Source organism: Bidens hawaiensis, unplaced genomic scaffold (genome assembly GCF_021521415.1).
Source record: "Bidens hawaiensis isolate Kalapana, Puna unplaced genomic scaffold, B.hawaiensis_p1.1 tig00074015_1, whole genome shotgun sequence".
NCBI lineage: Eukaryota > Viridiplantae > Streptophyta > Magnoliopsida > Asterales > Asteraceae > Bidens > Bidens hawaiensis.
In genome coordinates this window covers 37,071-51,374 of record NW_027502858.1, presented here as the reverse complement: position 1 = coordinate 51,374, position 14,304 = coordinate 37,071, and the positions used below count along the sequence as shown (strand labels likewise).

The window sequence follows — 14,304 nt, the reverse complement described above, 5'->3', positions numbered from 1 at the left end:
ATTATTTAATACTTGGCAAGTTTCTCTAATGATGGTCTGGGAGTTAACAGACGCCTATCTGGACCAATTTAATATGAGAAATAAGAACAAATCGTTCAAACTTATGGTGGTGGCACAACGATAGAGGGTTCTGTACTTTTTGTGGCATAACGACTGTTAAGTGGCAGTCGACGGTATGGAGTCAGTGTTAGCTTGATTAAGACAACACTGTATGATTAGAGTGGTGGAACGAGACTCTTTAATTGAAGAGTGCACTGGCCAAAGTCACAATTTTTTTTAAATAGTTCAAACTAAAATAGTAATATAACTTGGGCTACAACCGAAATCACGGGGTTCACCAATCACTCACATTCCACCATTTAGGCCTCCAATTCCATCGAAGACAACTTTTTTGTTTCTTCAATTCTCGCACCATTTAAACATTTTCAAAATTTGCTTAACGCGTTTTGTTGCTGATTTACTCAATATAATCTCTTATTTGATGTCTTAATTTTAGTTCCCATTGATTAATTCCTACATTTGGTATATTATCATACGTGTAAGACTCAAAAACCATAAAGCTAGTATACCTTTATAACAAGGTAGCATACAAAATGTAATGATATATTTTGCACCCATTTTTTGAAATATATATATTTATATGAAGCTTCCATTGAATTTAATAACTTCATGTTACCAAGTCAATTTCTCTTTCTTTTTCTGGGTTTTCTTGTCAAACCAATTCACTCATGTTTCCATCACATATGTAACATAAACAAACCACTTCTCTGTTTTCAATTCACATATGTAACAAAAACACACTTTGATTAATTCCTCCAAACTTATTTGGTTTTCAATGATGAATTGTTTCAATATATTCAATTCAAAAACCAAAAGAAGAGGCAAATCATCACCCGAACTAGGAGACCAAAACCGGTCACCAAAGCCTGTTACACGACTAGTTAAGTCGACCGGATCGCTTACTTCGCCTCGAACGATACCCGAATTGTATAGAGAGAAAGGACAAAGTTTAAAGAAGTTTTCATATTCGGAGCTGCGAGCTGCTACGAATAATTTTAACCGGTTGTTGAAGATCGGTGAGGGCGGGTTTGGGAGTGTTTATAAAGGATCAATCAAACCTCCTGATGATGGTGATCCAATGGTGGTTGCCATCAAGAAACTTAATAGGAATAGTTTGCAGGTATGTATGTTTAATGTTTAATGTTTTAGATGTCATGATTCTTGAATTTTGTTTTAGTTTAGTTTCATGTTATAAATTAGGCGGTAAATTGACCATGAGAAAACGTGTCATAGATAACAAACACGTGTTTATACCATTTGCATTTTATACTTTTGGTTTTCTTGCGTGCTTTTATGGCAAATGGGTTAGGTTGGGTCGAACGGGTCATGGGTCGAAATGGGTTAGGGTCAGAATGAGTCAATTAAAAAAGGGTTGTGTTTTTTTACTATCTCGTGTGGAAATATGTGCCACTACAAAACCCGTTCCAACCCGAACCTGCCACATTTTCTTAGGACACTAACCCACTATGACCCATTTTGACTCGAAAATAACGAGGTGAATTTCAAGTGACCAATTTTGACCATTTTAGTTAAAATATCTGGCCCAAACCAACTCATATAATTTTTAAAGCAACCCAAATTGACTCATTTGAAATGCTTTGGATCAAGATTGCCGCCTCCAGCTATGTAGCTAGTTAGAAGAGTTGAACGAATCATGAATAATAATGTTATGAGCCCAAGATTTGTTAATGTAGTTTTTAATAATTTAGTTTCCTTAATACTTTTTGATGTTAAAAAAAAAAGTTAGGCATGTGTGAATTAAAATTTGTTATATCTGACTTTTGCAGCATAAATAATTGAATATTGAATAGATTAATTGCCATGTTTAAAATTTGTATGACAATGTTGGGTCGGGTCAAAACTGGTTCGGGTTGTCAACAATTTCATGTGACACTAAACAATGTTGAAAACATAATGATATTAATTTAGGGGCATAAAGAATGGTTAGCAGAAGTTCAGTTTCTTGGTGTTGTGGATCACCCGAACCTCGTAAAGCTTTTGGGATACTGCTCAGCGGATGGTGAACGAGGCATACAACGGTTACTGGTTTATGAGTATATGCCAAACAAGAGTTTAGAAGCGCATTTGTTTGGGCGAGCATTGCCACCGATTCCTTGGATTACAAGGTTGAAGATTCTCCTAAGTGCGGGCCGAGGGTCTCACTTATCTTCATGAGGGGTTGGAGATTCAGGTATATATTTATTGTCACAATTATAAATCATAAATCAATCTTTGCTTATGTAAGATGTAACCGTCGATAAATTAAAAGATAATGTAATGATGTATACGTGGTGTAACGATTTATTGACATTGGTGTTTTGGGAAGGTGATTTTTCGAGACTTCAAGTCTTCAAATGTGTTGTTGGATGAGAATTTCAATGCGAAGCTTTCGGATTTTGGTCTTGCTAGAGAAGGGCCGCAAGGGGACCGGACCCACGTATCTACAATGGTTAGTGTTTCATACCTTGTTTGATGTGTTTCACTTAGGCGTGTTCAAAAACCGTTGAAACCAATGAAACTGAAGCAAGTTGACTGATTTAAAAGTACTATCTTTATCATTTTAAACTTTTTAATAATACAAACTAGTGATGTCGGAAAAAAATGACAAGTTCAAACCGTCAATATTGATCCGCCAAACTGGTAAAACTGGTCGACCGACCCGACCAACCGAGCCAGGGGCGGACCTATGTTAAGGGTGGGGGCGGCTGCCCACCTTAATTTTTTTAGTGTTATATGTATGTGAAAAATCCCGATAGTTAGTGACTTGGCTTCTAATTTCTAACAAAACCAACATAATTTGACCATTAAGTGGTTAACACCCATAGACTTATTGCCTAAGTGATTCTGATTCAACACATGCACCCACTAACTCTTCATGACACTATTGTCTATTGGGGATTTAAGGACATGTGCATAGATTTGATTGTGTACTTGAATAAAATGCACATTTTAACATGTATATAGAAGAGATTAAATTCTACATTGTATGCTAACGTGAATGCATTTGTTATTTGTAGCCTGTTGGGACATACGGATATGCTGCTCCAGAATACGTCGAAACCGGTCATCTTAAATCAAATAGCGATTTATGGAGTTTTGGAGTCGTATTGTACGAGATTTTAACGGGGAGACGAGCCATAGATAGAAACCTACCACAATCCGAACAAAAACTTATCGAATGGGTGAAACAGTACCCGGCCGATAGCAAGAGGTTTAGGATGATAATGGACCCTCGTTTAAACCATCAGTATCCGCTCAACACCGCTCAAAAAGTTGCGAAACTAGCCGATAGCTGTCTAAGAAAGAATCCCGAAGAACGACCCCCGATGAGTATGATCGTTAATATCTTAAAAGAGGCGATTAGAGAGTCCGAAAACAACGGTAGCGCTTCAGAAATCACGAGGGCGTTACTGTTACCGGAGCCGTCAACACGAAGAGTGGCTCGTGTATCTTAGGTAAGAATTAAGGTCTAATAGTTTGATATAATAAAAGTCGTGACAGGGGTGTACACGGCTCGGTTTGGTTATTAGCCTTAACCAAAAATGAAGTCATCGGTTAATCTATTTTGTTAACCATACAATTTTCAGTTACATTGGTTTATTCGGTTAGTTTGTCGATTTTTGGTTCGGTTCGGTTAGTTTCGGTTAATAACCAAAACCAAACCTGGGCTAAATTTTTGCTTAGAAGGGGATAAAATGTAGGTATAAATACTTGAAATTGATGTATAAATACATGAATTGGAGGTATAAAATATGAATTTATTGAAACGAGGGTATAAAAGCTAGAAATATATGAAAACATGAATGGTTTGGTTCGATTCGGCTAACTACTATTTAATCAAGGGTACAAAAAATCGATAGGTTTCTTTGGTTTTCGGTTCGATTTTAATTAACGATTAGGTTATTGGTTACCTCTGCGTCGTGTTATGTATTTTCGGGGTGATTAATAATAATGTTGTCTTATTGTGGATAGGTTTACATGGAAGATTTGGACGTGAGTTTTTTTAAATTTATTTTTTGGGTTACCCGAGGACCGAGGTTGCTTCGGAGAAATGCGAGACGTTGAAGTCAATTTTTATTTATTATTTTAGATTTTATGTATGACTGGGCTGTTGTTAAAAGGTTTATATGATAGGGATGTATGTGTACAGGGTTTTAAATAAAATATATAGCTATGAAATGTGTGTGTCTTTTCCACTGTAATTAAATTTATTAAATGTTGGACTTGGTTTAAATATTCGTGTTTTCATAGTGCTTACAAAATAAGAATACGCGTAATGGTATCATTAAAAAGATATGAAACGTCCCACTGAATTGTAATGTGACAAGTGAGTGTGGGCTCATTACATAATCTAATAGATATTTAAACTATTTAATTGCATGTTTATAACAATATATATATATTTATAAACTGTCATGGTAACGCATAAGGGAATTAAAATTTAACTGAGACTTTTTAAGGGAGTATTTATTTTCTAAATGTCATCAGATAAAATGAAAAACTGACAAGGTGAAAATTAGTTTAGAGACTAGACCACTAAAGAAACAAATAAACTTATATAGATCTACTCTAGTGGTACGATGTTACTCCTAACATGGTAACATACACGAGGTTGTGAGTTCATTTAAAATATACATGGATTCATATCTACACCACCTAATACCTAGGAACAAAAGGTAAATACATAATTATAAAAGTTAAGGGTATAACCAATTAACCATATATAACAAGGAGCCTAGATAACCACTGTTGCAATTTCAGCTACATTAGTTTCTTGACTTTCTTCAGCCCTACATGATGTACACAATCAATAAATAGTAAAATAAAGGTGTATTGGTTTTTATTAATCCCAACTATCATCTTTTGGTCGATGCGGTCCCCACTAACGAGTTGGCCGCTGAAAGTCTCATCTTTTAACGTGTTTGTTCCCATTATGGTTGTAAAATCGCGCATAGGCACCGAGTACTCAACGATTAATCCCCACCTAGGCCGAGTTCTCGGCAAGCCATCCCTGAGTACTCTCCGACTAAGGCCGAGTACTCCAAAGTCCAAACTCCCCAGTCGACCGCCTAGGGTCCGCCTAGAGACTTTTGCAACCGTCACTTCCCAACGGTCCGCGACTAACAAAATCCTAACGCTATTACTTGTAGGTCGCTGGAAAAATGCTTTTAACCGGAAACGTCACATTATTTTGCCAGACCACTCAACCTGAACACCACCACCAACCAACCACCATCACTTGAGCACCAGCAACCGGTTCTAACGATGGTTCTAGGGTTCCGGCGGCCTCCATAATTAGGGTATTTTACTAGAAAAATGATCCTAAAGGTCCGATCTAAGGTTATACAGATGTTTGGAACGAAAATGTTGAGTATTCTGGAAAAAATGTGATTTTTCCGACCAAAAATGTTTTTCCAGCGACCTGCAACTAACGGCGTTATAATTTTGTTAGTCGCGGACCGTTGGGAACAAATATGATAAAAGGTGGGATCATTATCAGCCAGTACGCTAGTTGGAACCGGTATCGACCAAAAAATGATAGTTGGTAAGGGATTAATAAAAACCAATACGCCTAAAATAAATATTGCACAAATAACAAACAAAAACTTACGGTTTCGGTAAGTTGGAAGGTTCTTCAGTTTGCCTGACGGGACTAGGACAATTTCCAGTAAGTTGGATCGCATTCTCAGGCGAATCTGCACTTGACTGCACAAAACAAACGAAACCATTAAAACGAAACGAAATGATAATAAATAACAAGTGATCACAGATTGAAGGCATATACCACCATCTGTTCATTGTTGTTTTGCGGCTCATTAAGTTGAAGGTTCGGAGGCTCTTCTTGTTCTTGTTGTTTCTTTCTTTCACGTACAAGAACGGTAACACATTTACATATGAAAAACATCAAAACCACAGCCAGTGTAGACAGTACAATGGATTCAATCAGAAATAGAAATCCAAGAGCTGCACATTATGTAATAAACATTCATGTATGACAACTTAAACAATAAAGTTTTAAAGTTGCAAGTTTGGCGGTTTGGCCCAAGTCACACCTTCGGGTACTGAAGTTTAAAAGTTGCAAGTTTGGGATCTACACTAACTTCTGTTACCTTTTCTGTTAAGTTTGGGTGGAATGACAAAAATGTCCTTTTATAACTACAGTGATAATTTCTTTTATATAATGTTTATTATTTTGACTAACTGGGATAGATGGTCCCATTAGTCCAAATCTCTGAGTTAACTACATAAATATCTTTTATAAGGGTATTTTAGTCATTCTACCGAAGCTTAACGAAAAAGTTAACGGAAGTTAGTGTTAGACCCCAAACTTTATACAAAATCTTTGAGACAAAATCTTTGAGTTAACTACACAAATATCTTTTATAAGGGTATTTTAGTCATTCTACCGAAGCTTAACGGAAAAGTTAACGGAAGTTAGTCTTAGACCCGAAACTTTTTACAAAATCAAAACCACGGACCTCAAACCTGCAACTTTTAAACCTTTAGTACCCAAAGCCAAACCACAGAGACCATTTGTTGTAATTAAGTATAATGATAATAACAAAAGTTGGAAGCTAAATAAAATCAACTTACAATGAGCTACCAATGCATTCATGGGTGTCCTTGTTATTAAACTTACAGTAGCCTCGGACATAAGAGGCACCAACATCATCTCTGAACAATCCGGATAACACCCGAACCATCCCAGATCATTCACCTTCAACTTAAGGACTGCATTGTGTTCGTCACCCTATATATCATATGTTTGCAATAAACAAACTTCATACATTGAATATTTGAATATGCAAGTACCAAAAAACAAGAAACATGATTAATATATAATACTCACATAATAAACCAGTTGGTGGAGAAGAGCGTTGCACTCATCAAGTGTTCCCATAATTCTGATGCCTTTTACTTCGTTCAGAGTAAAATGTTGAGATTTCAACAAATGTTTGAAGGATTTGCCACTGTTTGCTTCCTTTTAACTTCACCTCAGTAGTGCTTATAAGCTGAGCTGGCAACCGAGCTGAGAATGTTCCAAAACTTACTTCCACTGAAAACATGACCTGAGGAGGACCCCCTGCAACGTCAGCTGGCGTGAATTAGATATCTTTATGTTATGGGTAGGATTCAAACAGTTTCATTATTATACTTCTTTTGAGTAAATTACACTTATAAGTCAGCTTGCAGAAGGTAGATTTCCTGTTAACTTTTTTAAAACGACAATTTTACCCTTACAAGTAAAGAACATAATTGTTATTTTACTCATTATTTGAAAGTACCTGGACGAAAAGTATGATCTGGATCCTCAATGAAAAATTTAAATGTGTCTCGGTATCTATCAAATATCAAGGATCCTTTATCTTCATTCTCATTCTCCAGGATGATGAATTTAGGCGCATTAATAACTGGAGGATCATTAACTGATTCCACATATACTGGAACATCGAAATGTCTTTGTCCATTTACATTAATAGTAGAGATCGTAATAATGTCTTCGCCATTGAAGTTTGTGTTTCTGCACATGCATGAAAATAGTCAAATATTCAAAAGGCTAATTACTCGATAATAAATTAATAATTAATCAACCGAATGTGTAGTAGTAGTACCCAATGTATTTGAGTGACTTTAAGGCAAAGTTGATGACTTCTAAACGACCAGTTATTGTCAAGCATTTATCTTTTCCTTCCACTTTACTGACTGAAATTTCTTTCCACATTGGATCCCAAAATTGCATTATAAGAGGAGAGAGATAAACGGTCCCGTTTTGTGCGGTCAGGATAACAGAAATATTTTCTAGTGGATCTGAATATACCATCTCGAAGCCAGGATAACCACTGTGAATTAAAAAAGACTATTAGGACCACGAGATCTAACAATTTGGAAGTTTCTAGTGGATTCAACAGGTTACCCGAATTGAGGACTGAGTGTATCTTCGAGTGCCTGCAACTGTTTTGGAGAAGAAACAAGCTGCGGAGGAAAAGCGAGAACATTTATGATTACATCAGCAGTACCGAAACTGCCATGTGCATCTACTACTTTGTAAGAAAATTTATCGCGTCCGCAATATCCTTTATATGGTGTATATCTAAAGATATCTCCATACTGCAAGACCGAACCATGACTTGCCTGCCAAAAGAACAATAATAATAAGACAAAATTACACTTTCATCCTTAACCACTGTGAATTTAAGGAATCATCTTTTACATTCAGAATTTGTCACAAATTTTGTTCTGGTCATATACAAACTGCAAGAGGGTATTTTTGTCCTTTTATACTTCATTTACTCAACAATTAAAAAACAAACTCCGCTCCAGTCCTCTTTTCAAATCTCATCCATCAATTGCAAGATACAACTATTTATCTCAAATTACAAAGACAGATTTTCCTAATTTCAGAGGAGAAGATTTGTATTCACGGTTGTATAGAACAAAATAATTCTTTTAACTAGAATGCATTCCAGATGTGATGACGGTAAATTTGGATGCTATTTAAATGGAAGATAAGGCATTACCAATCGTTTGTAGAGCCAAGGGCAATCAAAATCTGAGTTGGACAGAACTTACATGGCACTAACTTTCTTTTTTTTCAAAAATTGGATGCTAAAGCTGGGTATTATCAGATAAGAGCTGCTGATCCAGATATTTATAAAACAGCTTTTAAGAAGAGTCATCCAATTGCTTACATAAGTAAGGCATTATCACCATGAGAATCTAAGCCTTTCAACATATGAAAGGGAGTTGCCAGCAATAATCCATGCAGTCCAAAAGTGGCACCCGTATTTGACTGATAGGCATTTTGTGATAAAAACATATCAACAGAGTATAAAACATTTACCGGATTTCAAGACCTTTCCAACAGAAATGGCTTTCAAAGTTAATAGATTCGATTATGAAATTGTTTATAAGAAAGGATATGGGAATAAAGTGGCTGATGCTTTGTCAAGAGTTACAAGTGGGGAAGTCCTACAGCTGGCGGTTTCTAACATCCAACCAGATTTACTAAACTCTATCCAAAATTCTTGAAAATCTGATCCTCACATTACAATTGAAGGAGAAAGGGTAAGTTAGTGGCGGGACATTCTATTGAACTAAGAACAAAAATACTTGAATGGATGCACAATTCAGCTTAATGAGGGCATTCAGGAATTAATGTTACTATTCAAAGAATTACTAAGCTTGATGGAAAGATGTATTGGCTTTAAAAGGGGTGGATTAACAACTTCCTAGTTCATATCACCCTTAAACAGACGAGGTTCTCTATCGGTCTTTGGGGAATTATTTGTAGCGTATGTGTTTTGAAAAGCCTAAAGAATGGGTGCCGTATTAAAATAAAATCATACCTTTTGAAATTCAACAATTGTTCCTGGTCCGTCAAAGAATACATCATTATTAAAAACATAAATAGTTGTGGACTGATCCTCCCAAACGTTGACACTATCGTCACGAACTGTAGGGAACGTATGCCCTGAAAATTATATGATTTCAATCACAGGAAATTGATTTTATATATTAGAATCAAATTTAAACTTACCATCTTCCGCGTGGACTCCAAAGGGCCAAGGCATGATACGTTGTCCATCATATGAAACACAAAACTCATAATATCCAGGAATTAGTGCTAGGTAGCACCCTGTGTAGGTCCCATCATGGTTGTCATCAAAATAGCAAGGATGGTAAGAACCATTCGTTGAAGCCATCTCCAGTTTCAACTTTTTTTCTTCATACAATACTGGATTATAAAAGGAATCCAATAGTTGCACCACAAATTCATTTACAACCCCTGCTGGTGCCCTTTCATCAAATTTTACAACTCCTGATGTAGATGCATTCACTTTGTCTGCACCAAATTTGAACACCCGTATTATTACATTATCCAATTTAAATAATAAATAATCTCTCTCTCTCTCACACACACACATACTTTCCAGTACTTTCTTTACTATTGGACGGCCACCATTTAGAGGAATATTACCACAAAACATACGAATTTCATTTACCCCGACTTTTTCAGCCACATAAGAAACGTTAAAGTCATAGCTCCTTATTTTTGGGTTCTCGGCAGACTAAATACAACAAACAGAAAAGATTATGATTAATTTAATGTCTAAAACATAAAGCATTGAAAGTAAAAAAAGTAGTTATTACATTGTCATGTGAAAAAACACGAGTCATTCCCGTTGGACCAAATGCGCCATGACTGAGCATTCCAGTTGGGTGAGTACCTGTTCAATCTCTAAAGTATAAACTTCATAACAAAACAATACTTTAAAGAAAAAATGACACTCTTTTGATACCATTAGTAATTTTCTTCCATGGGTGTATTTGTGTATTTATACGAAGAGAGAGTGCAGGCGCTGTAATTTCTACTTGAATCCGTTCTAACTCAATTGGAGAAGGATATTCATAATTATCTCTTAACTCTATTCTTATATAAGTACTTTGCCCCGTGATAGAATCAGAAAGACCAGGTCCACTCACACGACTATTTTCAGCATCACAGTACCCCATGTAGGTACTAAACTCATATGGCATATTCAAAAGCATATTCCTGTGATGATCTGAGATGATGAGAAGGAAGTCCCCGGGTTTGACTACTCTGAAAGACAATGATTGAACGCCCGGTGATACTTCCTTGTATTGCAATTCACTAATCGGTAAAGGCATAGTCGACTTCTTCTCCATAACTTCAACTTGAAACTCAAACAGCCCAGGAACAAGGTTCCCATATTTATCTGTCTGGGCTACAAAAGTTTCCATTCTTGAAAGCAGCTGAAAATAATGTGTTTCAGTGCCCCAATGGGCCAAACAGTTGGCAACATCAATTGTGTCTGCTCATCGAATATTTGAAATCAATAACAAATATGCATTCAATTGATTAATAATAAGTTTATAACATATGTTACATAAATTACCTGGATGGACTGTTAAAGGCAATGGGGAATTTACTAAGGAAGTGTTTTTGTGTTTTATGTGAACCGAGAGATGTCCTGCTGTAGTTGTAACAAATTCAATGCAGAGATAACCGAATTCATTCCATCCTTTGTTAACTACATCCAGCAAATTTGCATTCGATCCGTTTGAAACTGTTGCAGAGACTTCAAAACTGTGAATGCTTTGTTCTTCACTTCCTCTTGTAACATTATTCCTAAATGCATCCTTAGGAAGTATTAAGACTGTAGCTTTTCCCCCAGCTACAAAATCATGATATTGATCCATCCATGATACAACACCGCCAGGCTCATAAATTGGACCTTTATTTTGAAAAAAAGTAAACAATATTAGTCAGTCAAATATGAAAAAAATGTGCAAAATAAAGAACTTCGAATGTGAGAAAAACCTGGTGCAACACGGTAATGCAACTTGAAATGATCGACACCGACACCGACACTGAAACGATTTTCAGTAACAAGCACATGGAAAAACCCAACCATCATTGGCACAAAGTAAATCCTCCAATGACGGCGATCAAACCAAAGGTCAGTAATAAGACTACTGTTCCCCATCACACCATCTACTGAGACATTCGGATTGAAAGAGTGTCTGTCTTTTTCAGAATTGAAATCTTTACGTATAATAACCTGAATTGCTGCAGTTTCACCTGCCCTAAACTCATTTTTGTCATCCAGAAAAACAAAAGCAATAATAGGCAAACCATCATCTGCAACAATTTACAATAAATAAGACAGTTATGGATTAATGTTGATAAAGTTGAACAGATTCATTTCATCCATATGCTATTTTGCTCTCTCAACAACTAGTTCTGATCTATTGTCCTTCAGCATCTCTGAATCAGCGTTCTATATCTATAATTCTATATTTTGTATGTGTTTGTGTGTGCAATGCTCAGTTTTGATAAATAACACACAAATTCAGCCATATATTTCATTAATATTATCAATTAAAATCTATGCAATTGTAAACTTGATGATGACATCTCTGAATTAGTGTTTCATATTCATGATTTTGTATGTGTTTGTGCGCGCGCAACGCTCCGTTTCGAGAAATAGCACAAATTCAAACTTAAACTTCATCCAAATTTCAAATAGATATGCGCAATTGTAAATATGAAGATGACATCTACGAATCAGTGTTTCATATCTACATTAATGCTCCATTTCGAGAAATAGCACAAATTAAAACCTAGACTAAATTCAGACGTTGAAATCGATCCGTGCAGTTGTAAATTTGATGATGACATCTCTAAATCAGCGTTTCATATCAACATTTTGTATGTGTTCGTGTGTGCACAATGCTCCATTTTGATAAATATCACAAATTCAAACCTAGGATTTATAATTATGAAGATGACATCTCTAAATCAAATTTCAATAGATCTCTGTATCAGTGTTTTATATCCACATTTTGTATGTGTTTGTGTGTGCTCAATGCTCCGTTTTAATAAACAGCAAAAATTCAAACCTAGACTTCATTCAATTTTCAAATTAGATCTCTGAATCAGTGTTTCATATCTACATTTTGTATGACTGTACGCGTTATTGTGCGCGCGTAGGGCTCCGTTTCAACAAACAGCACAAACTAAAACCAAATTCGATTCAAACTTCAAAACAGATCTCTAAATCAGTGTATTGTGTATGTCTTAGTCAAATAGCACAAATTAAAACCTAGATTTGATTCAAATTTAAAAATAGAATTATAGATCTCTGATCAGTGCTTCATATCTACATTTCGTGCGTGTTATTGTGTGTGCGTAGTGCTACATTTCAACAAACAGCACAAACTAAAACCTAATTTCGGTTCAAACTTCAAAAACAGATCTCTAATCAGTGTTTCATATCTACAATGCGTATGTGTTAGTGAAATAGCACAAATTAAAACCTAGATTCGATTCAAATTTAAAAATAGATCTCTGAATCAGTGATTCATTTCTATGATACGTGTTTGTGTGTGCGCAACGCTCCGTTTAAAGGAATAGCACAAATTCAAACCTAGACTTCATTCAAATTTCAAATTAGATCTCTGAATCCGTGTTTCATATCTACATTGTGTATAACTGTACATGTTATTGTGTGCGCACAGTGCCCCGTTTCAACAAACAGCACAAATTAAAACCTAGACTTCATTTAAATTTCAAATTAGATCTCTGAATCAGCATTTCATATCTACATTTTGTATGACTGTACGTGTTCTTGTGCACGCGCAGGACTCCGTTTTCAACAAACAGCACAAACTAAAACCTAATTTCGATTCAAACTTCAAAACAGATCTCTAAATCAGTGTTTCATATCTACATTGTGTATGTGTTAGTGAAATAACACAAATTAAACCTAGATCCAATTCCAATTTCAAAATAGATCTCTAAATCAGTGTTTCATATCTACATTTCGTACGTGTAATTGTGTGCGCAACGCTCCGTTTCAACAAACAACACAAATTAAAACCTAATTTCCAGTCAAACTTCAATATGGATCTCTAAATCAGTGTTTCATATCTAAGTATTGTGTGCGCACAGTGCTCCGTTTCAATAAACAGCACAAACTAAAACCTACTTTCGATTCAAATTTCGAAATAGATCTCTGAATCAGTGTTTCGTATCTAAGTATTGTGTTATATTGTGTGTGCACAGTGCTCCGTTTCAATAAACAGCACAAATTAAAACCTAATTTCCAGTCAAACTTCAATATAGAGATATCTTTAAAATGAGTGTTTCATATCTAAGTATTGTGTTATATTGTGTGCGCACAGTGCTCATTAAAACCTAGATTCAACTCAAACTTCAAAACAGCTCCGTACGATTAATAATTTGATTAATAATTATCGATTTAAAGCACATAACGAGTACTACAGTGAGATTTAAAATTGAAAGACGGAGAAGCATTTATACCTGAAACTGATAGAATATGAAGCGTGAAGAAGACGAGAAGAGTGAAGGCGTTGCAGAAGAGCAAGTGAGCAGACATGATTGATGACGGATCTGAGAAGCGATTAGAAGATGAAGAAGCATAGTGAAGAGTGATATGAATGACGGTTACAGGTTGAAACTGTGTGACTTGGAGGGAAAACAGTTATTATGGCCGAATGTCTAGTGTTTGGTGGATGATTTATTATTATTTTAAATTTTTTTAAACTAGGTCGTGTAAATATTTGAGTACAATGACTACAATCACTCAAGTGCGTTGCAGAAAGGCTTGGGTTATCCGGGCTGACTCAAGTTTGATTTCTAATTGTGTTATTTTGGATGGATATTGACAATTAAGTATTTAAGTTGGGCCTTGTAGA

General features: G+C 35.6%; 2 pseudogenes across 1 annotated transcript; one reads left to right on the top strand and one right to left on the bottom strand.

Annotated features, from left to right (window-relative positions):
* Nucleotides 1-822: 822 nt before the first annotated feature.
* LOC143606279 (putative serine/threonine-protein kinase PBL19) lies at nt 823-3,846 on the top strand (annotated as a pseudogene).
* Nucleotides 3,847-4,664: 818 nt separating this feature from the next.
* LOC143606280 (protein GAMETE EXPRESSED 2-like) lies at nt 4,665-14,065 on the bottom strand (annotated as a pseudogene). Its single transcript, XR_013148725.1, has 16 exons — nt 13,910-14,065; nt 11,405-11,725; nt 10,980-11,318; nt 10,362-10,895; nt 10,213-10,289; nt 9,989-10,130; nt 9,599-9,904; nt 9,408-9,532; nt 7,976-8,193; nt 7,674-7,901; nt 7,347-7,582; nt 6,911-7,144; nt 6,655-6,811; nt 5,849-6,024; nt 5,672-5,766; nt 4,665-4,850 (listed from the first exon to the last, which is right to left on the bottom strand). The product of XR_013148725.1 is annotated as a protein GAMETE EXPRESSED 2-like (transcript).
* Nucleotides 14,066-14,304: the final 239 nt, after the last annotated feature.